A 27,054-nucleotide genomic window follows, 5' to 3' on the forward strand; every position below is an offset into this window, starting at 1 on the left:
GTATATAGGCGGTAAGAGCTGCTCTGAAGTGCAGCAGCCACAGCCTGGAGATAGAGATGAGCATAGAGATGAAGACATAAACAGTAAAACATCTTACAGTTACAAATGTGACACACACAGAAAAAAAAAGACATCGTAGAGATATTTGTCAGCTATCATGACCTCTGCCTTTGATTACACATCAGCCCTCAGCTTCAGAATCTCATCAATATGCTATAAAAAAGGCAATCTGGATCAATCATTTCATAATAAAAAGATTTGGTATCCCTGGATTTGTGCCAAATTTGGGCTATTAGCCTTTAAGGAATCAAAAATATGGAGTGCCATTTTTTTTTTTTTCCTCAGGCTATTTTTAGTCATGTTTCCCCATGATGGGCATGTCAGATATTTAAATATTTCCAAGCAGTTTAATGATCTTCTGCAGTTCAAACCGAACATCAGAATGGAGAAGAAAGGTGATTTCAGTGAATTTAAAGGTGGTTGTTGGTGCCAGAAAGACTGGTCTGAGTTTTTTATAAAACTGCTGATCTGGTGGGATTTTCACCCACAACTATCTCTAGGGTTTACAGAGAATGACCTACGGTGGCCCAGAAGGGTCACAACACAACACATTAACTTAACACACAACACATTAACTTAACACACAACACATTAACTCACAACACATTAACTCACAACACAACACATTAACTTTACACACAACACATTAACTTAACACACAACACATTAACTCACAACACAACACATTAACTCACAACACATTAACCTTACACACAACACATTAACTTTACACACAACACATTAACTTAACACACAACACATTAACTCACAACACAACACATTAACTCACAACACAATAACTCACAACACAACACATTAACTCACAACACAACACATTAACTCATGGCCCAGAAAGGTCACAACACATTAACTTACCTCACAACACTTTAACTCACAACGGAAGTAAAGCAGCAATGGAAGTGCTTTTATTCTGAAATGTCCACTGGGCTGAGCGGCTAACTACTCAACAGAAGTTAATGTCAAGGTGATCTGTGGAGGGAGCATGTTATTGCTACAAGAGAAGCTAGCAGCAGTGTTGCCAGAAACTTTCCCTTTATTACGATTCTGCTTCCTCTGAACACACACAATATGAACGCACACTCCTCCCTCCCACCCCTCTCTGTCGCTGCAAGCGCGCTCCTCTCCTTTCTTCCGCTCCCTCCCCTCACACATGCACGTGCGGTCCCAAACACACACACACACACGGGCACGCGCGCGGACGCACACACACAATGAAGAAGGCCGGTCCGCTGAATAAATATTCAATACTGTCCTCCTTTTATTCGATCAGTAGAAAGAAGAATACACAGCTTTCGTTGAGTTTTCCCCCCTACTGGACTGATTTAGCACCCGATCCGATGATTTTTCAAAATAAAAGATAGTTCAGACTAATAATAAAAGGATTGATACAAACAGACACTGCTCCATGTAGCGATCAGACCATAACTTTAGCAGGTGGCTCATCCCACACGCAGCCGCAGTGTCAGGCTTTAAAGAACACAATTTTTAAGAGGCGGGGCGTTGCACCCCCCCAACAACAGGTTAGATGGCAGAGCCCGTTAAGCGTCTCTGCCTGGTGCGTTTACTGAGCTTCAGTACATAGAAGTTCACAGCCACACGGCCTAACGTAGTCCGCTATTATATATTCATGAGGGGGGAAAAAACGCAGAACCGACCCTAAAACCGCCCAAATTATGAAAACCCGGCTAAAGCCATTTTTACCCCACAAATTTAGAACCAAAACCGCCCAATCTGGCAACAATGCTGCTAGGTTCTCCTGTAGAAAGATCATGCTCCCTCCACAGCTCACTGTGACGTTACTTTCTGTTAGGTAGTTAGCCGCTCAGCCCAGTGGAAATTTCATGATAAAAGCACCTCAATTGCTGCTTTACTTCCGTTGTGAGTTAAAGTGTTGTGAGGTAAGTTAATGTATTGTGACCCTTCTGGGCCATGAGTTAATGTGTTGTGTTGTGAGTTAATGTGTTGTGAGTTAATGTGTTGTGTTGTGAGTTAATGTGTTGTGTTGTGAGTTAATGTGTTGTGTTGTGAGTTATTGTGTTGTGTTGTGAGTTAATGTGTTGTGTTGAGTTAATGTGTTGTGTTGTGAGTTAATGTGTTGTGTTGTGAGTTATTGTGTTGTGTTGTGAGTTAATGTGTTGTGTTGTGAGTTAATGTGTTGTGTTGTGAGTTAATGTGTTGTGTTGTGAGTTAATGTATTGTGTTGTGAGTTATTGTGTTGTGTTGTGAGTTAATGTGTTGTATGTTAAGTTAATGTGTTGTGTGTAAAGTTAATGTGTTGTGTGTAAAGTTAATGTGTTGTGTTGTGACCCTTCTGGGCCACCGTAATGACCAGATAAAGAAAAAGATATCCAGTGAGTTCTGTCGGCGGAAATGCCTTGTTTATATGTTAGGAGTGATTAGAAACAGAATAGTTAGAAACTCCCTTTTACATTTTATTATACTAACTCTTACCTTTTATTACATTAATGGCTTAACCTCGATTTACTATGTATTATCATCTCAAAATTATATTACACTCCGAACAGAGCACAGCCAAGACTATTGTCTCGCAAACATTACTTTAACATCCTCCCTTTTCATCTTTGTGTGTTCTTATGCCAGAGATCAGAGGAGAAAGATAGAAAGACAACAGGAACTCAAAGAACCAGTGGTTCCAACCTGCAGAAGAGCATCTCTGAACGCTCAACACGTCCAACCTTGAAGCAGATGGACAACAGCAGCAGAAGACCACACCGGGTGCCATCCCTTTCTGACCACAGTGAACCATCTTCTGGTGGCTTCTTCCAGCAGGGTAAGGCACCATGTCATAAAGCTGGAATCACCTCAGACTGGTTTCTTGAACATGACAATAAGTTCACTGCACTCAAATGGCCTCCAGTGTCACCATATAATTACCAAATAGATCTCATTAGGGATGTAGTGGAACGAGTGACTGGCATCATGGATGTGCAGCCGACAAATCTGCAGCAACTGCATGATGCTGTCATGTCAACATGGACCAAACTCGCTGAGAAAAATGTTTCCAGAATTTTGTTGCATCTATGCCTCCAAGCATTAAAGCAGTTCTGAAAGAAAAAAGAGTCCAACCCAGTACTAACAAGGTGGACCTACTTAGGTGGCCAGTCAGTGCATTGTGTTCAAACAATTTTTCATGAAAAAAATAATAATTCATTTTTATAAATCACCCAAGTTTCTTTTACAACAAGAACACAGTGCATTTATTAATAGTCTTCATAACATTTTTGAATTAATTCAGTTTTTGCTCAAGCAAATGGGTGACATCTTTATTAGGTGTTTAAAAAAGATGTAGTAAGCGTGTGCCTGAATTGCATTAAAATCCAGGACACTGGATACTATGTCCTATATCCTTTTTTTTGGGGTTTTAGAGATGATGTGACTGAATTTAGAAAGTGCTCAAATCACATGTAAACAGACTAAAAGAGCAAAGAAAACCTGCATTTTGTTTGGGATGTAATTTTAAAAAACTAATAATTGAACAGTATAAACCACATAATGTCATGTAGGGAAAACAACCATCAAAACTTTATATAGGCTAATGTTTCTGCTTAGCTTTACATAAAAACTTTCCATAAGTCGGACATTTTGATCAATGAAGGCTGATACGCATGTAAGTCTTTGTAAAATATAACTAAAGCTTCATTAGTGAAAAAAAAAATATTAGTCTTCTCTATTTGCTTGATCTCCAAACATTTAAATGTGGACAAAAGAGAAAATGAACGTACCTTGAAGGATGCTGATGTCTTTATTGTAAGTGAACAGAGCACAAATGATGTGACAGCCAAACTTGAGTTGCTGAACAAATGGAAGTTAGAGCTTTTTCAGCAGACCTATAAGCAAATGACATTCAAAAGTACTCAAAATAACAAAGACATAACTGTACTTGCTAAACTAGTCTTATGTTTTTAATAAGTCCACTTCATCTTTGGGCTTATTTGCTATGCAAAAAACAAAAAAAACAACAACGCACAACATGGCTTTATTTGAATTGGCTAAATATTTTGGTCTTACACTTTTTCTTAAACAACGCGTGCACAGTTCTAAAGACTTATCCAGAAGTCCAGTATTTATGCTTTCACTTTCTGTTTGGTAAAAGGAGGTCTGTTTCCCAATAATCAATCAAGTGTTTGATTAATAAAAATCAAACACTTAATATACTGATTAATAAAATCAAACACTACAAAAACTGTAAAGAGGAAAATAAAATATAAGTTTTGGATTCTTGCAACACATTTACAGCACTTCCAGAACACACTTTCAGTCTATAAAATACTGAACAACAAACTACACCAATTAGAAAAGTAAAAGTAACAGCTGTACTTTCTTCAATCAATTACATGGGTGATCAGTGGGGCAACTGTTGAGGATTTCTTTTGGTAGTAACAACAAAAAGAAATGCCAAACTGACCACAATACAATTTATTTAATACAGGGGTTCTGTCTTAGGTTAATATGTAGTTTTGGTATGTAATTATCCAAAAGTCAGGAGGATATATTTTTCAGAAAACAAAGGTTCAGGTGAAAGGTTCTATAGGTTCAGCTTGCCCCTACTGTGGGCATTCCAAATGTGGGGGTATTCTAGATCAGCGGTCCCCAACCTTTCTTGCACCACGGACCGGTTTAGTGTCAGACAATATTTTTACGGGCTGGCTTTTTAAGATAAGGTGGATTAATACTGTAGCAACTCTACGATGAAGAAGGCAGAGAGAGCTTTTATTTTGACAGGCAAACATTGTACATCGCACAGGTGTCATCATCCTCTCCCCTTCCCACACTCATGATGCAGAAAAGAAGTAAACAGAACATGAGGAAATAACCAAGAGTGAAATGTCGCGGCTGCGTGAGGCTTTCCCAGGTTCGGATGGTTAAGGATATCAAAAGTCAGATGTGCAAATGGGAAAAAGGAAAAGTCACACGACTTGCATGCATTTTCAAACCTTTTGCAAAAGGGAGAGCCAGGGGCATCTGCAGAAAAAATGCTTAGCTTCTGCTCTGATCTGCTCTTAGTTCCCCTTTTGCAGCAGGCAGGTTTTATTACTCAATATGTGTAAATCAAATGATAGCATACAATGGGTCTGTGTTAATCCTTACAAGCACAAAGTTAAGAGGCAACCCGTTCCTGGTACCTATGACAGTTATGACCACATTCCTTAGGCACAAACAAGAAGCAGATACAGGTTTTAGCACTTACTTCACATAATGTTCATGTCTTTAAAGAACCAAGTGAATGCATAATCAAAAAGTATAAAAGTATAAGAAAATATGTGATAATAAAATATGTAATCATGCTACAATGCTACAGAAATAAAACTTCTAGATGAAAGGACACGTAGACAGAAAGAAACACCCGTGCTCCCCCCTAATTTGACCAAAGCACGTGCACGTGACCACCACTACAATACAACAAAATAATATGATTGGGCCTGCTTGAAAACTGTGGTATTTTCTAAACATAACAATAAACACGAATTATGACATAAGCACGTTCCTCTCTGGCCGCAAAACTCTCTGGTCGCTCTGGTAACATGCCTTCAAAATAAGATATGCCGCAAGCAAAAACTGCATGAATAATCCGACTTACTTGGTCTCCAAGTGGCGAAGTAGCTTTGAGGGCTTCATTAGAGAGCCGGTCGCTGCATATTATGCAAAGTGGGCTTGGTGTGTGGGAATCTCCCGTTGGGGTAAATCCGTAATATAAGTAGGACTCCTGATACCGTCTATTCAATGTAGCTTTCTTTTATTTGGAAGTCGAAGTCAAAGCTTCTCTTCTCCTGGCTGGGCCTTTTCCCCTTGGCAAAGAAATTTTCCAAAGATGTTTGTTTTTTTACTCATTTTGCTAGCTCCTGGGTTTTATTTTAGCGGTAACCAATCATGTGACAGAGAAGAACGCCTTGGCCTGCGTCAAGAGTGACATAGATGGATGGATCAGAGAATTGAGCAATTTTTCAAAATAAAAAATCTTTCAGATTCCGAAAATAAATAAAACGGAAGTAACATAAGTTATTTATTCTTTCTGTGCGGCCTGGTACCAAATGACCCACGGACCAGTACCGGTCCGCTGTTCTAGATGGGTGGATGGAGGGACGTACAGATGGATGGTTGGATGGATGTCCCTTGTGAAACTACATGTCTGTATGTTGACCCATACACTCATCAAATCACACACACAGTAGATTAAAAACACACAATTAATGTAGAATAAATAATGTTAATATCGTGAAATACAATAACTAAACTCATAAAAGCAATAATTTCTTGTTCAAACCAATTGTGTGGTGTTTACCTTATATACCAAAAGCGCTTTGAGCGTCTGGAAAAGCGCAGATAAATCCAATGCATTATTATATTTTATTAGAGCTTAAATCTGCACACATTCAGTACTGTGGTTTTTTGGTTGCGGATTAGGATAAAGCCTTAGTCCCATCTGTATGGGGTTGACCTGACTGGTCATGGTGATCAGTTCCCCTCCCCTCCTCCAGCTGCTCCTCTCCTAACCACCACCAGCTGTCGTCACTCAACCTCATCAAACCCTGCTGTTAAAAGGAGACCTCATCAACCAGTTCATCGCCAAATCGTTACCCCTTATGGTGACTAAGCCTGGTCTCAAGTCAGATTTTGCTTTGCTCTCTGTCTTACATCTTGCCTTTGGCTAACCTTGCTCTCCTGCTTCAGGAAACCTACACGCCGACCGCGTTCGTACCTCCAACCACAGCCGCCTCTGGATCACCCTTGGACCTTCGGACCTCCTGGGAGAAAATAATAAATAACATTCTTACCTGTCTCATTCTCTGGGTTCCAGCACTTAGGTCTGCCATGCTAAGGAAATCATGACACTGACAGTAACAAGAGAACGGTGCCGATTGGTTTATCAGTTAAGACCAAATCCTGTAAAGTCTTAAGTTGTTTCTTAAAGTTTTATCTCTTTGTATCTGTGTAGCTCTTACACTTGTGCGTTGTATGTGGTGCTTTAAGTACCCTGTAGTAGTTTTGAAAATAAAAATGAAAAATCTGTAGCTGTAAATGTTTTTCACATGTTTAAATCTTTATTAGTCACAAATCTATTTTACACAAGGAAAAAATGAATGTTGTTTGGGTGGCAGTCGAAGGCAGGTGCCTCGGCGGCCCAAATCCTGGTCATGAAACTTGTCTTGTGGGACATGGAACGTCTCTGGATGCTGTGGGAGTGTCTTGGTTGACACGTGTCGGCAGCATCGCGTAGCAGTCGGGAGCTGTACCATTGGATTGGCAGACAGGGGTGGTGGTTCCCCTTTTTAAGAAGGGGGACCAGAGGGTGTGTTCCAACAACCGGAATTACATTCCTCAGCCTCCCTGGGAAAGTCTACGCCAGGATACTGGAGAGGAGAGCCCGTTGGATAGTCGAACCTCATCGAGGTTCAGGAACAACAGGGCGGTTTCCGTCCTGGTCGTGGAACAGTGGCCCAGCTCTACACCCTCTTTAAGGTGCTGGAGGGTTCTTGGGAGTTTGCTCATCCGGTCCATTTGTGTTTTGTGGTTTTGGAGAAGGCATTTGACCGCTACCCCCGTGGTATCCTGTGGTGGGTGCTCTGGGAGTATGGGGTCTGGGAAGCCTTACTGTGGGCTGTCCAGTCTCTGACTGGAGAAACAGCTTGGTTCACATAGCCGGCAGTAAGTCAGAACGCGTTCCCGAATACAAGCGGCTGTAATGAGCTTCCTCCGCAGGCTTGCTGGGCTTTTCCTTAGAGATAGGGTGAGAAGCTCAGTCACCTGCGGAGAGCTCGGAGAATCGTTCCTCCTCCACATCAAAAGGAGCCAGTTGAGGTGGCTCGGGAATCTAGTCCGGATGCCTCCTGGACGCATCCCTGGGAAAGTGTTCCGGGCATGTCCCACTGGGCGGTGGCCCCGGGGAAGACCCAGGACACGCTGGAGAGACTTTGTCGGCTGGCCTGGGAACGCCTCGGGGTCCCCCAGAGGAGCTGGAGGAAGTGGATGGGGAGAAGGAAGTCAGGGCATCTTTGCTTAGACTGCTGCCCCCGCGACCCGGTCCCGGATAAGAGGAGGAAGAAGGATGGATGGATGAATAAAGGAATTCTCAAAAAGGCAATTTTAAGCTACATTTCCTTTATACGTCTCATCTACCATGAGAAAAATACCCCATGAACATGTTAAAAACAGTTTGTATTAAGTAGGTCTATTCAAGGAATACAAAAAAGGTAATACAAGAAAATAAACAAATAAAAACCTCTGACTCAAAACAAAGACAGGGAATCACTGAAACAGCTGCAAAACTAGTGACTGGAGAAAACAATGACTTAACAGCACTTTTCCAGCTTTTTTTTTTTTTTTTTTTTCAAACCACATTTATAATAGACACCTATGACTAAAACTATAATAAGGAACACATGACATAATCTGACATTAGGCAACTTTAGCTAAAATAATCTTCTGTTCTGGCTATTGGTTTAGACAAGAAACAACTTAAAAATACAACATCCACTTAAGCAAAAAGAAAAGAAAAAAAACATTACAGTAGATATCATTCCAATGCAGTTCTATTGAGCAGCAAACTAACTTCCAAAAGTTTAAGTGCCCAAGGAATTTGTTTTATTGACAGTTGTCGTTTCTGGGTCTTTGATCTTCCTCAGAGTCAACACAAAGTAGAGAAATATGAAGAAACCTGCATGAAAAATGAAGGAAAAAAGTAAAGTCAGACTGTGAGCTAAAATGAGTTCATGCAATTTGTAAAAAATGTGAATAAACAGTTTCTGGAGTCGCTTTAAGACCAAATTATTTGTCTTTTGTCTCATGTTTTTCTCTCAGGTCCATTGTCTTTAAACCATCACAGTCACTGATTTGAACAGTTTTCTTTACTTTCCTGTTTGTGTTCTACATCACACTTTTACTATATCTTTTTAATCCAATGTAACTATTTTCCTGAACAACCCTTCACCTTTTAGAGCACAGGTGTTAAACTCCAGGCCTCGGGGGCCATTGTCCTTCATGTTTTCAACTAACCCACCATTAAAGCATCTTACTGGCAAACTACACCTGATCCAGGTAATCAGGAGCCGGTGAAGTCTGTAGTCCAAGACGCCTGTTTTAGAGTATCTTTCATCTACTAGTGTCAGTTGCCCCTGAAAATGACTGTCTATCCTTTCCATCCATCCATCCATCCATCCATCCATCCATCCATCCATCCATTTTCCAGACTTGCTGTTGTGTTAGCTGGAATCTACCCAGCTGCTGACAGTCACTGGCAGGGTCATCTAACCACTTCTGTCTCTTACATTGGAATGCTGTGATTGGTACAGACAAGTCCAGAAATCTACCTAATATATTCAATGTTGATACACTTGGCAGTTTTAACAACTACAGACAGGTTTATCTCTACAAAGTAGTAAAATTTGGGAAATACCTAATAGACATCAAATTCTAAAATATGTAAAATAAATGAAACATCATATTGATCTTTGTTTTGTGAACTCCACTTCAAAATTACCAGTTGAGAACAAAGACAGTGTGTCACCTTGCAGTGAGTTGACAGTAGAGAAGATGTAGAGGAGAGGAGTCGCCTGGCGCCAAAATGTGAAGAAGAAGCAGCCCCAGCCAATGCCAAGGAGAGTGATGAGGGCCAGCAGCATGGCCATGTTCTGCATTCTGTTCTTTTTCATTTGTCCAAACTGATTAAAACAATAAAGGAATAAAGAAAACAATTAATGACATTTTGTTCAAGTACAGGTGGATCAAACATTAGCTCTATACCTTGATTATACTATCTTTAAAGAATTCTAAACTTTTCACCTTTGAACTATTGAAATTAGTCAGCTGGTATTGTTCCACACAGATTTTCTCTTCCGTTTTTAGGAATCCAATAATATTCCGATATTGGACAAGTTATAGTTTATAAGTTCAACAATTAAAAATTGTGACAAATATGGACCATATTGTCACTGACAATTTTTCTAAACCCTCCAGTTAGTTCATTGACACATTTTTCTTCTTTTATGTCAAATGTTTTTTTTCTTGAAATCAGATCATAAATTCAAGGAATCTTCATGTTAGACAGCCATATGTCTCACTTCTTTACTGTATGAAAACTGATAAAAAGAAGACTACAATTGTGTCATGAAACTAAAATGAACAAAGAAGATTGGCACCAATGAAAACACACGGTACATGATAGTAAGAATTACTGCAGAAGAAGCATAGTTTCACACTGTCTAAATTGTATGAAAATTCTATGATCGCAAATCAGTAAAGAGTTACACTTACCTCTTTTTGATGCTGGTTAGTTATTAGATATCTCACAGTCATAGAAAACATGACTGTGTTAAACATGAACAAAAGGGCAAACAGTCCCAGCGTGGTCACCAGCCTCACTGTACTGTTAGTTATGAAGCACCTATTGGAAGAACAAAGACGTTTACCATTTAGAATTATAATTAAAACACCTCTGCAAATTATTGCAGGATTTTTTTACTGTACTATTTTTTTTGTTTGTTTTTTAGCTATTGTGGGGTGCAGTTTTCTTCTAGGCCGTCTGGTAAAAAAAAAAAAAAAGTCCAAATTATTTTTTAATTATGATGACTCCTCTGGGTGGGCATAATGTTTTTGATCTGCTCTTCTGATTTTCCAAAATAAAGGACATTTTGTTCATTAAGGTCTTTTCCTTTTTGTTTAATTGGCAGATGGGTGAATCAAACATTTACTTAACAAAACGTTCACTGTACTTTGTCCAGCCAATTCACCATTTAAGTGAATTGGCTGTTGACAACCTGGTCCACAGTGAACAACCTCACCTTGAACACCAGTAAAACCAGGGAGATCATTGTCGACTTCAGGAAACATGGCGCGGACCCATCCCCCCTCCTTATTAATTAAAAACAGCTTCTTTCCAAAGGCAATAATCTTACTCAATTCCCAAATGCACAGATAAAATCCATATTCCTGTCTACTTACTCTGTCCACAGTGTCAACACTCTACCTCATTACCACCTCTTGCACTTCTGACATGTTTACACACAGTTTTTGTACGCAATTTTGCACAAACATTTGGCACTCTTCATTACAGTTTATATTTATACACTTGTACATACTGTTTGTTTGTTTGTTTGTTTGTTTTTGTTGTTTTACAATGATCCTACCTTGCTGTTCTTGCACTGATGACGATGGTTCAATCTCATTGTACAATGGACAATGACAATAAAGCAAATCTAATCTAATTTATGGAAAGTTTTAAACTTGGTTAATGTGTTTGTCTTGCTTTGTGCATTTTCAGTTGGTCAGAGATTCGTGGTCCAGTACATATCTATGGTTTTTCTGAAGAAAGTTAAAGTGGACCAAAGCAAATGAGGGTAGAAAGTGTATCATTATTTTCCATAGTTCTCAGCTGTTTCTAGAAGAATAATGTCTGAGTAACCCTTTAAGCTGTCCCCAGCAACATGAACATAACATAATTCTGACAGATTCTGACTTTCCTAACCTAAAGTGTTGTATATTGGTGCAAAGCCACTTTTCTCTGTGTCAGAATCAGTGGATTTACATTGATTGTGAAAGTACTTTACTATTGTAAAGCGTCACATCAACACAAGGCTGCTTTTCTTAGCTTCAGAATCAGTTGGAATTATGTTAATTGCGTAAATGGTTAAATAGTTATAATTTTCAGATAACATCAACACTGCAACTAAAGCTCTGATGTTAAAGGGTTAAACTTTCTTTTTAAACAAAGCTTGTCTTAATGTCCTGCACCACATCTTGACACTTAGGGTGTATTCCGACTGGAGAAATCTGTTTGTCAGGATCGAGTCCTGAACCGTGTGTTTGGTTTGTTTTCAGACTGCCATCAAATTGACTTTCCTGTTTCAAACCAAAGCATGTAAACAAAACCATGTGACTAAAGATTTCTTCAGTCATTGGCCAGGAATCACGAGGGCGGGGCAGAGCAATGGGTGAAAGTGTAGTCCTTGTTGGGATAGTTCACTTATTCAAACTTTATATTTCGATGAATAATTCTGAAAGTTTGTAACAACTGTACAACAGTTTTTACTTTGGTACGGTGGAGGCGCTCTGCAAGGTGATTGCTGAGATTACGGTGACTCAGAAGGTACGCTGATAATTGTTTATGACATATAGATTGTCAGGAAAACAGAGCGAGAAGCAACGTGTATCATGTTTAAAGTAGTTTTAGTGGGCTTCCATTCATTCGACAAAATTTCAATGAGTTGCTATGTCTCCTCATTGCTCAACTAGTCATTTACATCCAGTAATGCCTGGCTATGGTGGTCATTTTGGTTCAGTGTTTCCGCTTCAAGCATGGAGCCTATTCAGAATGTGAAAACTAAGTCTGATATGAAACAAACCTAGACCACCTCAAAAGATGGGTCAGAGAGGGGCTCATAGTCCCAGACCAGAGTCCGCTTGTGTGTATTCAGACTGGAAATTTGTTCCGGATAATCCCGGGAAACAAACTCTGGTGCAGTTTAAGTGAACCAAATGTGTCCAGTCTGAATACACCCTTTAAACAGAAGGGACTTTAGACCTGACGCAGGACTTGGTCTTTCTCAAACATCTGTGTCAGATGTGCCAAAAAAGATCGCTTTAGCAATTCTTTTTGCAAATTCATCTCTACCGGTTCTTTCATATAACAATAAGGAAAATTTGTAACAAGATGTTCTTATAACTACAAGTTTTGGAACTAAAGATTTGATCTGTACTTCAAAATAACCATAAATCACTCTAACCATTTCAAATGGAAAGAAAAAAAAAGAGAGAGAAGATGGCTTTACTGCGTAATTTCTTATATACTGGTCACAAGCATGTAACAGTAAATGATTATGTGACATGAGAAAAAAGCGAGTAAAACAATGCTATATATTGTGGGAGACATTGGGCTTTGGGCAGCAGCATCTTGCCTGGCCTGCTGCTGCCAACACGCAGAGTAAAGCTTTTACATCTGACAAACATTTAAAAAAAATACCATAAATTGTGGCTAGAAGAGCATGAAAGTCAGCACAAAAAATAGGAATATGTACTCTTAAATAGTGGGACTTCTTAGTTGTAAAAGACTTACAGGTTTTTAACATTTATGCATAAAAAATTAAGAATCTTTTCTTACAGTTGAGTACTGTCGCTCAATTTTGTGAGTCCATAATACTTCTTATTTATAGACAACACAATTGAAAGAATGACTGCTGGAACTCCTGAAACAAAAAAACAAAAAATGAATGAAATCTTCTTCAGGTTCAGTTTCCTAAATATTCAAAACTACATGTACCCACTCACCCCATCCAATCACACTGACTTTCAGCAGGTATCTACTGATATAAATGTTGAAGACTTTGACTATGAGAAGGTAGAGGTGGAACCCCTCCAAGGCCATCCAGCAGAGGGTGGCCAACAGAAAGTAGTGAAGAGCAAGAGCCATGTAAAGGCAAAGGCCTGATGAGGAAGATGTTGCGACCGTCTCATTGGGTAAAAAATGTAAATTGAGGAAGATCAAGGCAAACACAAGGTTGATATGGATCTTTTTAGAATCATCCACTCTGATTTTCCTGTCAGAGGAAAAAACAAGATCAGGTAACTATTGTGTAGATTGGAAAACCTATTTTACAAAATCATAAAGTCTCATCTTGCTGCAATAGTTTTCTTTTAGAGAAGGTCAATGTTTCACTGGATGTTTGTTCTGTAGGAAAGTTGCACTTTAAGGGTTCATCTGGAAGACTAGATTCTTGATAAATAAGAGTAGATTCCTCAGTTCTAACTTCCGATAGGGATCCAAGTCATTTATAGAATTTTGGAGTTTTTAAAAATATTAGCTATGTGGTCAGATTCCAATGTCTACAACCTGGTGCTTAACAAAATGATTGGCTAATGTCCTATTACTTTCGATAGGTATTATTCATTGTTCGTGTGTAGCAGGCACTTTAGTGCTCCACTCCGCTACATCTCCATCCACAACACTCAGGTCTGTGTCACCAAGATAACACGATGGTCTCTTATAAAGTTTCAACTCAATCCGCCAGAATTCCCACAAAAGAAGCCATTTAAACACGAAGTTGTAGGGTTAGATAAGCTAATTCTTCTCTAAGAGTTCTGGTACGTTTTCTGTCCATCCTAGGAGAGGATCTCTTCTTTATGTGGGAACCCCTGAGGTTTCTTGAATCTTTTTTTTAGGAGTTTTTCATTACGGAGGAGGGTCAAAGGGCAGAGATGCCCAGTTAAGTTTAGTTTATTTAGTTTAGTTTTGTCATTAATGAAGAACATAAAAGCTCACAGAACTGTTTTAGAATCACGGCTAGTGGATAATGCATGCCATAAAACCCCCACTAAAAGCTCCTAGGAGCAGATGTCAGGATGTGAAGCAGGGGTGTCAGGAACTCATGGTGGGAGGATCCTTTGTAGTTTCTGTTCTTCTCTTATCTATGCAGATGGCTGCGGGACAGCTAACATGCCTTGAAGCCGTGGAGGCCACTGACCAGGCGGATTCTACACCCTCCTCTCTGGATTTACATATTCCTTAATACATTGGATAAATGCCGGTCAGGGGCAGAGACAGTCCTCTTTTCTTTGTGTTTCTGCTGTGAGTCCTGTTTTAGTAAAAGGCATTCAGGGAAATTGATTGAGCCCAGATATCTATATTAGAAATATTGTTAGGGTAATCAATCTTTGGCTTGAATTGGATACCCCCGTCTGTGCGCTTTCATTCCAACAGAATCTCCACACTTCATTACCTAATGAATTCAATGACTTTATGTTCTTTATGATTCATGTTTATAACACAACTACCGGTTTGAAGCCCATTGAGATGACTATTGTTGCACCATTGGGCTACATTGAATTGATTTGAAATTTATTTGAAAAGAACTACTAAATTCCCGAATTCAGACAAAAATTCTGTGAGATAAGAATTAAGTAAAAGTAGCGGCAAGATAACAAACAAATTTGGTCATAGTGTGTGATTTTGAAAGAATATCATTTTTAAACCAAATAGTTAATTACTTATGTGTGAAGAAAAGAACAACAGTGAAGACCAGAGCTGTGAGGGAAATTCCACTGCCGATCAAAGTGATGTAAGACAATCTCTGTAGATCTTCAGATGACAGGTAAATGGGTACCTGAAAAAAACAAACAAAATACAGCTTTATATTGTAACCCATAAAAATCTCTGCTGTCATGGTAATTCTTTCAGTGATGCACCATATATACAGATACAGAATCAGGTGTCCTCATCACTTGGCCTGGCCACAGGTGTATAAAATCAAGCCCTCAGGCATGCAGACTGTTTTTACAAACATTTGTGAAATAATGCGCCGCTCTCATGAGCTCAGTGAATTCCAGCATGAGACTGTCAACACCACTGCAACAAATCCAGTGGTGAAATTTCCTGGCTCATAAATATTCCACAGTCAACTGTCAGCTCTAACAGAACAAAACGGAAGAGTTTAGGAACAGCAGCAGCTCGTCCACCAAGTGTTAGGTCACATAAACTTATGAAGAGGGGTGAGTGGATGCTGAAGCGTATAGTGCAAAGAGGTTGCCAACTTTCTGCACAGTTAATTGCTACAGAGCTCCAAACTTCATGTGACCTTCAGATTAGCCCACGTACAGAACGCAGAGAGCTTCATGGAATGGGTTTCCATGGCCGTGCAGCTTCACCAAGTGCAATGCAAAGCGTCAGATGCAGTGGTGTAAAGCACGCCACCACTGGAGTCTAGACCAGTGGAGACGCCTTCTCTGGAGTGATGAATCCCGTTTTTCCATCTGGCAATCTGATGGACGAGTCTGGGTTTGGAGGTTGCCAGGAGAAAAGGGACTGACTGCATTGTGCCAAATGTGAAATTTGGTGGAAGGGGAATTATGGTGTGGGGTGATTTTTCAGGAGTTGGCCCCTCAGTTCCAGTTAAAGGAACTCTGAATGCTTCAGAATACCAAAACATTTTAGACAATTCGATTCTCCCAACCTTGTGGGAACAGTTTGGAACTGGCCCTTCCTCTTCCAACATGACTGTGCACCAGTGCACAAAGCAAGGTTCATAAAGACATGGATGACAGAGTCTGGTGTGGATAGACTGGAGTGACCTGCACAGAATCCTGACCTGAAACCGAAAGAACACCTTTGGGATGAATTAGAGTGGAGACTGAGAGATCAGTTAGCCACTTTATTACCATCTGTGTAAAACCAATAAACTCCATAGCTGGTGGCACTATGAAGAGGGTTGGCTCCTTTTCTTACCATGCACTGCTGCCCAGCAGTTGTCTGCTATTTCTTAATGTGTCCAGCCATGATAACATGGTTCACTTTGGCAGCATGCATGCATTTCCACCCCCATGTGCACATGCACACTGACGTTCCCTGTCTGCTTTATCCCTCCTCCTAACCCACAGCGTATCGATGGACAGATGTCTTTCGCTTGTCTCAGTGTCGAAATTTCCCGTTTGGATGTAATATTTGCCTTTCTGCAGATCTAGCATAAATGTTTCACAGATTAAATGATAACCTATTCAAATTAGTAACTCAGCACTTGTATCCCCTCACTGTCTCCCCCTTCCTCTTTATTTTTTTTTATTCTACCCCCCCCCCTCCACACACACACACGTTCTCCATCTCCCTCCCCTTTAATAAAAATTATGTATTCATACTTACAGTCAGGACCATAAATATTTGGAAAGAGACACATTCTTTCTAATATAGTTTCTGTACATTACCACAGTGAATTTTAAATAAAACAACTCAGAGGCCATTGAAGTGCTTTGAAGACTTTCAGCTTTTATTCCATGGGTTGAACAAGAAGATTGCAAAAAAATGTGAAAAACTAAAGTATTTTTTAAACACAATCCCTTCATTTCATGGGCTGGTAAGTAACTGGACAAATGAAATAACTGAAAACAAAATGGTCATTACTAATATTTGGTTGAAATCCCTTTGTTGGCAATGACAGCCTGAAGTCTTGAACTCATGGACATCACCAGATGCTGGGTTTTCTCCTTCTGAATGCTCTGCCAGGCTTGCAGCGGCTTTCAGTTGCTGTTTGTCTGTGGGCCTTTCTGTCTGAAGTTTAGTCTTTAACAAGTGAAATGCTGCTCAATTGGGTTAAGATTAGGTGACTGACTTTTCCATTCAAGAATATTTCACTTCTTTGCTTTAATAAACTCCTGAGTTGCTTTGGCTGTATGTTTTGGGTCATTGTCCGTCTGTATTATGAAACGCCGCCCAATCAGTTTGGCTGCATTCACCTGGATCTGTGCAGACAGTCTGTCTCTGAACACCTCAGAATTCATTGGGCTGCTTCTGTCCTGTGTCACGTCATCAATAAACACTAGTGTCCCAGTGCCACTGGCAGCCATGCACGCCCAGACCATCACACTGCCTCCACAGAGTTTTACTGATGATGTAGTGTGCTTTGGATCATGAGCTTCTCCACGCCTTCTCCATACTTTTCTCTTGCCACCATAGAGGTTGATTTCAAAGTCAAAGTCAGCTTTATTATCAAATATGCTGCATGTACATTACATACAGCACAGATGAAATTACTTTCCTCTCGCCCCACAGTGTAATCAGCTTTAAAATAATAAAATAAAATAAATTAAAATAAAATAAAATAGATAAATAACAGTAATAAGAAGCAGAATAACAGCAATAAGAGCAATGAGATGGTTGAAGAGACAGTTTAAAGTGACAACAGTGCTAAGAAAAGTAAGTAGATGAGTCAGTGATGGCAGTCTTTGGTGAAGATGATGTTCTGATGCAGGAGTGAAAGTTTTTCAGTGTGAGTTTGTAGCAAGGAGTTGAGGGGGCAAAGGGGGTAGGGCAGGGAGGGAGTTGAGTTTCCTTATCGCCTGATGGAGGAAACGCTCTTTGAGCCTGCTGGTTCTGGCCTGGAGACTTTGCAGGCTCCTCCCTGATAGCAGCAGGAGGAAGTGTCTCTGGGATGGGTGTGAGGGGTCCCTTGCAATCCTGATGGCTTTGCAGGTGAGTCTGGAGTGATAAATGTCCGAGAGGCCTGTGAGAAGGACACCGATTATCTTCTCAGCTGTTTTCCCAATGTACTGCAGAGTCTTCCGGCAGGACGCGGTGCAGGCTCCGTACCAAACGGTGATGCAGCTGGTCAGAATGCTCTCGATGGCGCCCCTGTAGAAGGTCTGCATGATTTGGGGAGGAGCTCTGGCCCTTTTTAGTTTGCAGAGGAAGTACAGGCATTGTTGGGCTTTCTTGACCAGTGATGCAGAGTTGTGGTTCCAAGACAGGTCGTCGGAGACGTGCACCCCCAGGAACTTAATTTTCAGCTCACCCGTTCCACGGCAGCACCATTGATGATCAGTGGAGCGTGCAGGGTGTGAGTTCTCCTGAAGTCCACAACCATCTCCTTTGTCTTCTCCACATTCAGGTGGAGTTTGTTGTCTTTGCACCACAGAGCCAGCCTGCTTACCTCACTCCTGTAGGGGGTCTCATCGTTCTTGTTGATGAGATCCACCACTGTTGTGTCATCCGCAAATTTGATGAAGAGGTTGGAGCTTGATGTTGGGGTGCAGTCGTGAGTCAGCAGAGTGAAGAGAAGGGGGCTCAGCACACATCCTTGGGGGACCCCTGTGTTTATTGTGATGGTGCTGGAGGTTTCTGCCGATTTTGGTTTCATCTGTCCAAAGACTGTTTTTCCAGAACTGTGCTGGCTTTTTTAGATGCTTTTTATCAAAGTCTAATCTAGCCTTCCTATTCTTGAGGCTTATGAGTGGCTTGCATCTCACAGTGTACACTCTGTTTCAACTTTCATGCAGTCGTCTTTTGATGGTAGTCTTGGATATTGGTATGCATACCTCCTGGAGAGTGTTGTTCACTTGGTTGGCTGTTGTGAACGGGTTCATTTTCACCATGGAAATAATTCTGCGATCATCCACCACTGTTGTCTTCCGTGGACATCCAGGTCTTTCTGCGTTGCTGAGTTCATCAGTGCTTTCTTTCTTTCTCAGGATGTACCACACTGTTGATTTAGCCACCCCTAATACTGTAGCAATTTGTGGCATGGTTTTTTTCTGTTTTCTCAGCTTAATGATGGCTCCTTTCACCTAAATGGAGAGCTCCTTTGACCACATGTTGTCCGTTCACAGCAAAATCTTCAAAATGCAAGCATGAGCCCTCTAATCAACTCCAGGCCTTCTATCTGCTTCACTCATAATGACATAAGAAGGGAATTGCCCACACCTGCCCATGCAATAGCATGCAAGTCAATTGGCAAATCACTGACGAGCCCATGAAAAGAAGGCATTGTGTTTAATTTTTTTTTTTCACATTTTATGCAATCTTTTTGTTCAACCCATGGAATAAAAGCTGAAAGTCTGCACTTCAATGGCATCTGAGTTGTTTTATTTAAAATTCACTGTGGTAATGTACAGAACCAAAATTAGAAAAAATGTGTCTCTTTCCAAATGTTTATGGTCCTGACTGTAAATCACCAAATGTAACAAATAATTAAAATAAAAAAAATAAAAAAGAGGGCTGCATTGTGGGGCAACGGTTAGCGCTCTTGCCTCACAGCAAGAAGGCCTCTGGTTCAAGTCCTGGCTGGGAGATCTGAAATGGAACAACAGTGGAGGACCTTTTTGTGTGGAGTTTGTATGTTCTCCCCGTGTTTGCGTGGGTTCTGTCCGCGGACTCTGGCTTCCTCCCACTGTCCAAAAACATGCTTCATAGGTCAATTGACAACTCTAAATTCTCCATAGGTGTAAGTGTCAGTGTGAATGGATGTGTGTTTGGGGCCTTGCGACAGACTGGCAACCTGCTCAGGGTTTCCCCCTGCGTTCAACTGTAAGTGGCCGGAATAGGCTGCAGCAGCCTCGTGACCCCGTAAGGCAAAAAATGGAAGAAGATGAATGAATGAATGAATGAATAATAAAAAAAGGAAAAAACAGAAAGGGGTTCATACAAATTGACACACTGGCTCTCCGAAGATTCATAACCCCTATTGTAATAGTAAAACCTGTCCAACACAAAAGACCTTCAGCGCTCATCTAATTGCATAGTTGTTGGACAGAACAAGTTATAAAATAAATAAATGATTGTGGACAGCCAATTTGCAGGTTTGACAAAAAAAATACATTTTCACATAATCTTTTGAAGCTTAGAATAGGTACTAAATTGTAAAGCATTCTTAAAATATTAGCCTGAATAAGACTGTTGATTATAAAAAAGAGGATCAGCCTTACCAGAAGTACACCAAAGTATGTGAGATGGTTACAGGAACAGGTGACTTGACTCTGATTTTTATCCCACAGGGTCAGGCAGCCATTACTGCTCCAATCTGGTGATAAAACAGTGATTATCTTTAGGATAACACATAAGAAACATAAAGTCTCTGATTTTTGTAAACTAAACCATAAACTATCCAGCATTGACTTGTTTTGTTAGTAATAGATTATCTTTACTCACTTCCAGAATCATCTAGGAACACACAGAGGGGTTCTGCTGATTGCTGTGACGAAACACAATCAAAACATTAAAGCCGCAAGCGGCGTTGTATGGCCCGCAGACGCAACCCGCCTTCCACGCCCAACTCTACGCACCACCGTCGCCCTCAACGCCCTCACCGCCCACAAATTAATAGCTAGTCAAGGCTGCATTTGCTAATTATGCTAACTATGCTAACTATGTTAATGTGGCTAAATGTGCTAGCTTTGAGATCAGCATCATCAACTCTTTCAGAAAAACACATTGCTCAAAATGCTAATTATGCTAACTATGCTAGTTATGCTAACGTGGCTTAAAGTGCTAGCATTGCGACCAGCGTCATCAACTCTCTCAGAAAAATCACATTATCTAAAATGGCAAAGCGATCAGCATCATCAACTGACTCAGAAAAACACATTCCTCAAGATGCTAATTATGCTAACTATGCTAGCTATGCTAATGTGGCTAAAATTGCTAGCATAGCGATCAGCATCATCAACTGACTCAAAAAAACACATTGCTCCATTGGTGAGAGCTACATGTCATAAGTTGATAAAAAATCCCCATTTTTTCAAAATGGCAGCTTTTCTGTTAATTTTATCTCCATAGCAACCATTTTGTGTTTTGGTCGCCTTTTGATGACGAACAGATCGATGTTAGTTTCAGACGAATCGGCAAAACTAAACTTTTTGTTGTCCTTAGCAACAGTAGTGTCATGCTAACCATGCCCACATTCCTTATATGTCCATATCCAGTGTTTTTAATTGTGTTCAGCTCCTGCTATGGATGCATGCATTCAATTTTTACTAAATTCCAATGAAAAGCATGGGAGTCACAACAGTGCGCCACTTTGCTAGCTTACCACGCGGACGCCGTTCAAAATCTACAACTTCTAATTCCAACATTTTTTCCACAGTAGCTTGCCATTGATGCCCAAAAAGTTTCGAGACGATCGTTAAAAATTCCAACGACGAGTTTTCGTTTGTATCTGGTGCTGGAGGTGCTTTTTTGAGAAAATTCAAGATGGCGGCCTTTTCCCAAGGTCAAAGGTCAACAACACTTCTGTGGTGTTTGTAGACTGGAGCTGGCAGCAAGTGTGTGCAATTGCGTGAAAATCGTTCAAACAAAAGTGTCGTCTTCCCATATCGTGGGAAAACACAAAAATCGCCAATTCTCAGAGTTCGCCACAAAATGGCCGCCAAGCCGTAGGTCGCATGGCCGTCCCATAATGATTTCAAAACTTCTTTGGGATATCCCTGACACGCGTGTTTTGGTTTCGCGACTGTATTTTATTTTTCTTTTTTTTTTTTTCTTTTTTTTTTTTTTTTTTTCTAACTTGTCCTGTCCAACAGCTAGGCAAACAGATGAGAGCTGAGGGCCTCTTGTGTTGGACATATTTTATTTTAACAAGAGGGGTTATTCATCTTCAGACAAACCAAAGGTATGTCTGAATAAACCCCTTTTGTAATTGAGGCCAAACTTTATTAATTTCAATCATGTTTGAAAATCTTTGGTGTTGGACCGGACGGAAAAGGAAAGAGGGGAAGAAGAGAGAGGGACGTTAGAGAGAGGGGGGGGTAGGAGGGTGATAATAGGAGGGGAAGGGGGGTAAGACCATGAAGCAGCAAAGAGCAGGCAGGTTTACTGGTTGTTTATCGTTACGGTACGGTTCAAATGTAGTACAAAAAGGGCGGGGCCTGTTCACACACACTCAAATATTATCAACACACCTGCTAGCCGCAAAAATGTCCACATGTCAACATGCACACAAAACAGATAGTGTTCACGAACGCATACCTATGCCTTTAAACCAACTAGTGTGAAATCTTTCATTCAATCATGCAAACTATTAGTGCAAAGGTGAGCTAACACCTGTGCTCAGGTGAGTGTTTATGTTCTTCTAAAATGGATGGTGGAATGTGAAAAGAAGGAGGAGGAGCGCCCAGCCACCCCCACACCCACACCCCCGCCGCAGCAGCAGCGGCAGCCGGAGCCCCCCCAACGCCACACGGGAACAGGCAGGGAACAACCGCCCCCCGGGCGACCAAGACCGCCACCCAGGCCAGGGCCAGCAGGACCGCCGCGAGGCCCCCAGAGCCAGAGAGCAGGGAGGCGCAGAGGGAAAGAGAGCGCCGCCCCAGCCCAGCCAGGAAAGCAGCCCCCCGCCGCGCCGGAAGAGCCCAACGCAGGGCCCCACCGGAGAGGGACGCCCACAGCCCCAGACGAGCACCCCACCACCACCCAGGAGTTCCGGGCATCCCCCCGCCCCGACCCCAGGTACGAGCCAGGACCCCCCAAGGGAGACCCGCTCCGCACTCCAGGCAGCCACCCACCCGGCCCACGGTTGGTCCAGGTAGGAGCAAGGCAGGGGCCCGCCGCCCCCGCCCAGGAGGGGGGAACCCCGGGGAAAAAAGGGCGGCCCACAAGGGATGTTATAAATATGGCCCGACCAGGCTCGGCCATGTTGGAAGTTTGGCGGGGCCCAGCGTCCAGGGGCAAGGACCAGGACCCACCCCCCAGGGACACGAACACCCCCGGCTCAGGTGTAATATGCGACTGTATTTTGAAGTGCATTTTGTTCGGCCCCATACGCAATTTTCGGCCCATTCATTTGTTTGACGGGATCGCTGGCCTTGATGTTTACGTTTGAATCCGGCAATAAAGGTAATATTTATAGAAAATTCAAGATGGCCGCTTTTTCCCGAGGTCAAAGGTCAACGAAACTCCAGAGGTGATTGTAGACTTACGCTAAGGACATGCGAGTCAAATTTCGTGAAAATCGCTCGAAAAAAAGTTCATTTTTCCATATTGTGTAAAAACGCGAAAAACGCAAAATGGCAGATTTTGGCACAAAATGGCCGCCAAACCGTGGGTCGTGTAGCCATAACGTAATGATTTCAAAACTTTGTTTGGATATACCCACAAAGTTGTCTGGGCTTTGTTAGCCGATTTTTAGAAAAAAAATTAGAATTTTTTTTTTAGCCGAGTCAGTACTTTTTTTTGCGATCGTTTTTTGTTTACCACGGCCGCATTCCTTTATCGATTTTGTCGTATGTGACATAGTTTTGTTCAGTGTGGGTCAGGGAATCGCATATTTTCATTTCAGGCTATTCCGATAAAATATGTGCGAGCTAGCTAAAATGGCGACGGTTGCGAATTCGCCACGCGCACGCGTTTCAAATTTACAACTTCTAATTCCAACATTTTGTCCACAGTAGCTTGCCATTGATGCCCGAGAAGTTTCAAAATGATCAATAAAAATCCCTAGGACGAGTTTTCTTTGTATCCATTACTAAAGGTGCTTTTTTATGACAATTCAAGATGGCCGCCCCTTCCCAAGGTCAAAGGTTAACAAAACTTATTTGGTAGTTTTAGAATCGTGTTTGTGGCATGTGTATGCAATTTCGTGAAAATCGCTTGAACAAAAGTGTCGTTTTCCCATATTGTGAAAAAACACGAAAATGGCCATTTCTCTGAGTTCCCCACAAATTGGCCGCCAAGCCGTAAGTCGTGTGGCCATCCCATAATGATTTCATAACTTCTTTGGGATATCTCCAACACGTGTGTTTTGGTTTCGTAACTGTATTTCGAAATATTTTTTTTTGGCCCCATAAGCGATTTTCGGCCCATTCATTTTTTTTACGGGAACACACGCTGTGATGTCATTGACTTCGGGGGGGGTGACATTCTCTTTGCCGAAAATTCATTTTCAATTTATCCTAGGTGTGTACCAATTTTGGTGAGTTTTCGGGTATGTGGCGGGGGTCAAATTTGCGCTCAAAGTGGAAGAAAGAAAGTAGAAGAAAAATACTGAAACAAAGCAGAAACAATATAGAAGTTTTTGCAGTCAGGTGGCCTATGTATTTCAATGCGGCCTGTCTTTTACTATAGGCTGGGCATGTCTTTTTGGCGTTAAACCCTTCTTTTGAGGGCTTTTTGGGGCTTTTTTTTTGGCTCTTTCGTGTTTTTGTCATCATTTTTGCGATTACAATTTTGTCGTTTGTGCGGGGGTGTTGTGCGTGCGTGTGTCTATTTTTCTTGCGTTACACAATTGTCGTGTCGTTATGTGCTTTGGGCGACTTTTGACCCCATTTTTTGGCGTTTTGACGCGTTTTTTTGACGTTTTGGACCTTTTTGAGTGTTCGACCCTCGTAGCAGTTACAATATGGTCCTTGCACTCTGAGTGTTGCGGGCCATAATTAAGTATCTTTTTTTTCCCACTTATTTTTTTATTTTAATTTTATTTCATTGGTTTACTTTTTTCATACATACGTTAGTAAGATTACAGGTGAAAATAAATAGCATTTAGGAACAAAGCACACTATTGTCCTAGTGTCAGAATTGGATGATCATTACATAACAATTCTAGTTTGAATTCTGTTGTTTGTCTAAATGTATTCTGCAGGAGATTTTGTTCTTACATAATTATCTTTGTAATTATCTTAAATAGCAAATAAAAAAAGTACTGAAATACCTTGTAAATAAAACAAAAAGGTGGTGAAAATCCTTTACATTGGTGGGTAGTTAAGGCTATAAAGTGAGGTGGTTGTCACCTTAAACAGTACATTTATTGTGACACTTCTTATTTACTAGACAGATTTGGGTCAGTTTTTACATTTTATAGTTCAGATGTCTGGAGAACTTTCAAATGTCCTAGGATCCCAGACTAATAACATATTAAAGCCTTTGGACGGTTCTGCAGTTTTAATATGATGGAAGACAGACACTAAAAACTGATAAGAAAACAAAGACAGTTACATTTTGTTTCAGTGAAAAACTCGTGGTCAGGTTGACACGTTCAGAAAGTCCTGAAATGGTTTTGTTGGCCACACTCAGGCCAACTAGTCTCTGTCCATGCAGTTCATCTGTGTTGTTATGAACAATCTGTGAACAGAAAAAAAAAAAAAAAAAACACAGTTTCATAATTGATGTAAACGGTCTCTTCTTGTATAAATGGATAAATATTTACTATTGAAAGAAAGTATCAAAAATTGTTTGGAGGATATTTTCAGACTCCACAGTGTTCATCTACGTGAACTAAAGCGAGTGTTTGATGTTCAACCGTGTTGTCTGACCCCATTTGGAAGCTGAAGAATCCAGAAGATGATTTTATCTTCCTCACCGATATCCAAACCTGCCGGGAGATAAACGCTCACCGTGGCGTTGGCACGTTGATATGTGAACGACTGTTGGTGAAAAAAACAGCAAGTAAAGATTTATTCTGTAGCAAAACATACAACATTCTAATTAATTAATTAATTAATTAAGTAATTAATTTTATTTGTCCTGTCCAACAGCTGGGCAGACAGATAAGAGCTGAAGGCTTCTTGTGTTAAACATATTTTACTTTAGCGACAGGGGTTATGAATCTTCGGAAAAACCAGAGGTATGTCTGAATAAACCCCTTTTGTAATTGAGGCCAAACTTTATTCAGTTTTATCATATCTGAAAATCTTTTGTGTTGGACCAGACGGAAAGGGAAAGAAGTGAAGAAGAGAGAGGGATGTTAGAGAGGGGGGGGATAAGAGGGTGATTATAGGAAGGGGGGGGGGGGGGTTTAAAACCATGAAGCAGCATAAAGCAACAAGTTTCTGGATGGTTATAATCATTACGCTCAGGTTCAGATGTAATGCAAGTCTATAAGGGCGGGGCCTGTCCATGCACACACTCAAATTTTGTAAACATACCTGCTGGCTCCAAAACGTTCACCTGTCAACATGTACACAATACACAATGTTCACACAAGCATACCTATGCATCCAAACCAACTAGTGTGAAATATTTCATTCAATCACGCAAACTATTTGTGCTGCAACTTTCAATCTTGTGACCTTAGTTTTTCTGTACATTTCTTCTAATTTGTCCCTGCAGGAGACATTGCCATGTAGGCAGGTGGCTGTAAGGTCAAATCCTCAAGTCATATTAGCAAAGATTGATGCATTCAAGTTCAGGTCCTTTGGTTTTATTATACGTACAATAATTCAGTAACATAATAGTTCAACTATGGTCTTCATGTGAATTTCTCCTCTGTGAGATGAACAAAGTTCAATTCTTTATTTGACAACATTTTTAGTAAAGCGTGCAAATGTCTCAAATTTATTTAAGATATTCAGACTAATTTTATTTTAATTTAAAAAAAAACAATTGGAAGAATTTCAAAATTACACACCAGGTCTTCTAAAATTTTCACTACTGCATTTTTTCCGCTATGTTTGCTACTCAAAATTCATCAAACACTGAACTAATTCTAATTCTAGAGGACTTGGACTCTCATGGGATCCAAAAATTCTTTATCGCATCATTTGGAATTGTTAGTTTGTATTGTTTAACTGCAACAGAAAACCTAAAAATGTTTGATAAAGCAAAGACAAAACCAGTTATGTGGTCATATATCTGCTAGAACACTATTTAGTGGAAAATAGAAGAACTTTATGAAATTATCTTCAAATAAAGGTGTAATATCCAGAAAAATTACACATCCTGTGGCTGTAAGTTAAAACAAAACTTGCTGTGCATTTACATCAATGTTCCAATCAAAT

The 27,054-nt window shown here is 40.6% G+C and overlaps 2 long non-coding RNA genes across 3 annotated transcripts; both read right to left on the reverse strand.

Moving 5' to 3' along the window:
- Positions 1-7,136: 7,136 nt before the first annotated feature.
- Positions 7,137-14,841, reverse strand: LOC144991036 (uncharacterized). Of its 2 annotated transcripts, XR_013654951.1 has the most exons (4): positions 13,193-14,841; positions 10,351-10,480; positions 9,605-9,758; positions 7,137-8,755 (listed from the first exon to the last, which is right to left on the reverse strand). It is a non-coding gene; the product is annotated as an uncharacterized LOC144991036 (long non-coding RNA). The 2 variants fall into 2 exon arrangements; XR_013654950.1 differs by having other exon boundaries at positions 10,351-14,836.
- Positions 14,842-15,071: 230 nt separating this feature from the next.
- Positions 15,072-25,703, reverse strand: LOC144991038 (uncharacterized). The gene is made up of 5 exons (XR_013654953.1): positions 25,591-25,703; positions 25,274-25,399; positions 20,498-20,540; positions 20,275-20,369; positions 15,072-15,191 (listed from the first exon to the last, which is right to left on the reverse strand). It is a non-coding gene; the product is annotated as an uncharacterized LOC144991038 (long non-coding RNA).
- Positions 25,704-27,054: the final 1,351 nt, after the last annotated feature.

The sequence above is a fragment of the Oryzias latipes genome, chromosome 3, assembly GCF_053564925.1.
Source record: "Oryzias latipes strain Hd-rR chromosome 3, Olatipes_Hd-rR_3.1".
NCBI classification, from domain to species: domain Eukaryota; kingdom Metazoa; phylum Chordata; class Actinopteri; order Beloniformes; family Adrianichthyidae; genus Oryzias; species Oryzias latipes.